The following is a 4,921-nucleotide window of genomic DNA, read 5'->3' as shown; positions in this document are numbered from 1 at the left end:
TGCTAAAAATCCCTCTAGATGATCAACCTCTAACTTCACATTCATTGTTCTCATTTCTAATAACAACATCTCAATATAACTTTCCAAATTAGCTAAGGTGGTTGAACTCTTCCTACTCAAGGCATCCGCTACTACATTAGCCTTCCCAAGATGATAATCAATAGTATAGTCATAATCCTTTAACAATTCTATCCACCTCATTTGCCTCAAATTCAACTCTTTCTGTGTCAAGACATATTTCAAAATTTTGTGATCAATAAGAATCTGTAATGTTTCTACATACAAATAGTGTCTCCAGGTCTTCAGCGCATGGACAATGGCAGCCAACTCTAAATCATGAGTGGGGTAATTTAACTCGTGGGTCCTTAATTGGCGAGATGCATATGCTATTTACCTTTTTATTTTGCATTAGTACACATCCGAAATCTTGTTTTGATGCATCAGTGTATACCATGTATCCACCACTGCCAAATGGTAGAACTAAAATTGGAGTTGATGTCAATCTTTCTTTAACTCCTCGAAACTTATTCGACATTGCTCCATCTAGTGGAACGCTATCTCTCTCCTTAATAGCTTTGTCAAAGGACCAAAATTATAGAGAGACCCTAAAAAAATCTCTTATAGTACCCAGCTAGTCCTAACAAACTCCAAATTTCAATTATGTTCTTCAATGTTCTCCATTCCATAATGGCCTTATCCTTAGGCATTGCCCCATCTCCGTATATCACATGTCCATGGAAAACTACCTATTCACCCAAAACTCGCACTTACTTAACTTAGCATATAGTTCCTTTCTTTCACGGTCTGCAACATTATCCTAACATGTTGTTCATGCTCCTCCCTATTCCTCGAATAAACCAAGAAGTCATCAATAAAAACTACAACAAATTGATCCAAGTACTTTTGAAAAATCTTATTCATCAATGCCACGAATACAGCCGGTGCATTTGTTAATTCGAATGGCATCACTAGAAACTCATAATGATCAGATCGAGTGTGGAAAACTATTTTAGGTATATCCTTCTATGCTATTCTCAATTGCCAATAGCCAGACCTCAAATCGATTTTTGAAATTGTAGCCCCCTTCAACTGGTCTAGCAAATCATCGATTCTAGGTAATGCTATTTTTCACCATGACTCTCTTCAGTTGGCTGTAGTCAATACATAACCTCATACTGCCATCCTTCTTTTTCACAAACAACATTGGTGCTCCCCACGGTGAATTACTCTATGATAATAATTCTATTTGCTTCTTTAACACTCTTAATTCTATTCGAAAAGTTTCTATAGTAAAATCCACTTCTCTCCGTGGTGGTAAACTTGGTAAGTCATCAGGGACCCTTCAAGAAATTATCTCACTCTAGGAATTTCTTGCAACGTTGGTCTATCCATTCTCGTATCTATTACATTACCCAAATATGCTTCACACCCTTCCAACGTCAATCGTCTCACCTCTATGGCTAATATTACACAAACTGGCATCACTTGTCTATCACGCACAAATACCACTCTTGGTTTACCAGAAGATTCGATCACTACTACTTTCTTATAACAATCAACTAATACTTTATTTTATACTAACCAATCTATTCCTAGAATTACATCAAACTCTCTCAAGTCCATCACTACTAAGTCTATAGGTAAGTTTGTTTCTCCAATCTTTACTAAGATTCCTCTCCTAACATTATTCACCATTACACCTCCTCCCACAAGTAATTGAACCATCGAATTATATCCCAAAGGACTATTTTCACGTTGTACTTTAGATGCAAGTTTTGAAGATATGTATGAATGTTTAGAACCAGGATCAATCAATGCATAAGCCTCAACATCAAATATTAAGATTGTACATGATATCATTTGAGGCTGGAGCTTCCTCCCTAGTCATGTGATAGGCTCTTGCTTGGGTATGTCCTGGAGTTGCTTATGTTCCAGCTCCACTAGTACTCCCACCTATAATACGATTGCCATTCCTATTATTAGTGTCCCTGCCTCTGTCTCTCTCAACTACTTTAACGTCGAGTTCCCCGGGTTACACCATCACTTACACCTGTAGTACGGCTAGAACAATCCCTAACTATGTGTCCCCTGCTTCCACAGTTATAATAAGTTTTAGCTATATCATCTGGTCTCCTATATGGTCCTAAATATCGCCTTCCACAGGTAAAAAATAACTCTGTACAAAACCTACGCCTCTGCCATACTTTGCCCAACTCTCCTACTTGATCCAATAGAAGACATTCTAAATGTACTACATTCTGCTAAACCTCTATTGAAACCCATTGGTCCACTAAATATTGATCCACCATTTCCCCCGAAAAGTGAACCCACTTCATGAGAAACTTCCACCTCTATCAGAAAATGAACGACCATTGCTCTCTTAGTTAGCCTGCTTGACTCTCCTCTTATATATGTGGACTTCCTCATCAACTCTCCCTTCTTTTTATCCTCAGTCACTGCCTCTTCTATCCGAACCGCTGACTCAACAAAGATTTTGAAATTTGAAATTTTGATTGCAAAACCCCTCTTAATGTCAAGTCGTAAGCCCTATTCAAGTTGATAACAATGATCCTCTTGTGTTGCTACTGCTTCTGGTGCATACTTTGCTAATGTAGTCAAACGAAGCTCATATTTTGCCACTATCTGATCATCTCCTTGAACTAGGTTAAAAAAATCTATCTTTTTCCTATCTCGATACATCCTGGGTCTATATTTATCGTCGAATTCTTTTTGAAATTCAGCCCAAGTTATATCTCGTGGCTAAAATGCTCTTTACTAATCTCCACTAAATTAAGGCATCACTAGTGAATGGAAACGACATACTTAAGTCGGTTTTCTAAAGTACAACTATTCAGATTTATTACATCCTCAGTCTTTTCCCACCATCTTTCAGCAACCTCTTTGTCTAAAGTACCTTCACACTCAGTAGCTCCTATTTTCCTAATTCTCTCATAGTTGCAGTCAATTGTACGGACTACTTGTGCTGCAGTTGGAACGGGTGCATGTGTTTATGCTAAAACTTGTGCTTGAGCCTGAAAAGCAATTTGTAGAATTTGTGCATAATCTGGTGGTGATCTTGCAGTCGCAGCACCACCCAAAGTAATTAGAACATCAACACCAACATCCTCTACACCTATTCCACCTCCACCCATGTTTGCGGGGTGCAGATGGGACCCTCTATTGACTCTAACAACTCTTCTCTACTAGCTACTGAGTCAGCATGTGCATCATGGGAAGCCATCCTACATTAAACAATTTAATTGTTAGACACATCTTAAAATTAACCTATAAACTTATAAATGTAGACCTGCTCTGATACCACCTATGACACCCCCTCCGTAATCACATTTAGTTACCTTAACAAACTCATATTTATCTCGATAAGATATAAAGTCAACATTTTACAAACACCTCAATTAGAGTTTCTAGCTATTATAAAATATAAGATACCAATTCTGTCGCAGCTTAATATTCTTGTCTCCATAAACCTACCTATAAAGCTGGCAACTGACTTACTATCTAATTAGATGAGTCACTGCTTTCTATCTCCTGAAAAAACTACATGGCAAATTGATGAGATGCCAACTCAGTAAGTATTAGCTAATTAGCCTATATATACACATATAGGCATCTATAACATAAATTCAATTTCATTCAATGACCACAATCAATCAGTGTTCTTTTTTATAATCACAAAGTTGTAATTTGAATAATACCAATCAATTGATGCTTATCACACCATTTCATGAATCACGAAGTAATAATGCGAATAATCAAGCGAAACCAATATCAGATTCAAACACCATCCACAACATGATTTATACATCATTGAAGTTTAATTCTATTAATTATTAATTATTTACTTTGGGCCGTGCATAGCCTGACTGGATTATATTCAATGGTTCTACCGACTCTAATCCTCTCAATTAATATCATGTTACTGCCGGCACCTGATACCTATCATATGTGATATGTCCATATTGGCCAAGTGTGTAACAATCCCAGCATAGAACATCACACCGAACTTGGTACCTCTACACCACCCCAATGTGTAGTCGTTAGCACAGGATATCCCCGCTGCCCAAGATATCTCGGTACCCTTCGCGCCATAGTAGCTAGCTGTATATTCATCTTTCTCATATCACATTTATATCATCATAATCACATATCTCATCATCATGAGCACACAGTTCTTCATCAATCACATCAACTCTATAATTCAACTCGATTCGACACTCATCTCAATGTACCATGTGTACATTAACAACTTCATAATTTAACTCCAGTCAATCATCAAATAGCAACGTGTCACAATCATTTACAACTCCAACATTTATTTTTATTGACAACGAAATCAATCAATTAGAAGCATGTTTCGATTGTCTCCACAATTCAACTTTATTCACCATATGTATCACACAATCATAGACAAAACATATAACAACTATTTCATGAGTCAACCATATATCCAGTTAAGTACATGATAATTTGTGATCAAGTTCACAGATAAACAAGTAGATACATATATATTCATTCAATTAACTGTACTTACCTCACTTTCCCGAACTGTTTAAGTAGTAAAATGATGTCTTGGGTGTTGAATGTTGTTCTCTTATCCTATAATGAACTATAAAATGTATAACCAGTGATCGATAATTTTGTAGTTTCTTCATAAAGCACTATATCAAATTCGTACACTTCTCACTAATTCTTAAATATCTCTCTCTATAGAATTAAGATCTTTATTCCATTTCTTCTATGTAAAGTAGATTCGATGATATTTACATAAATATATATCTTGATATATTAAAATCAGTACTTATATTTTTAAAAATTACCCTTACCACCCCTGAATATGTAATCTTCATAGTTACTCCCTAATTAAATCATAGTTTTAATTATAATCACTAACTTTCCAAAC

The sequence above is a fragment of the Sesamum indicum genome, linkage group LG11, assembly GCF_026168435.1.
Source record: "Sesamum indicum cultivar Baizhima isolate 11 linkage group LG11, ASM2616843v1, whole genome shotgun sequence".
Classification (NCBI taxonomy): domain Eukaryota; kingdom Viridiplantae; phylum Streptophyta; class Magnoliopsida; order Lamiales; family Pedaliaceae; genus Sesamum; species Sesamum indicum.
This window is presented reverse-complemented; position numbering follows the sequence as displayed.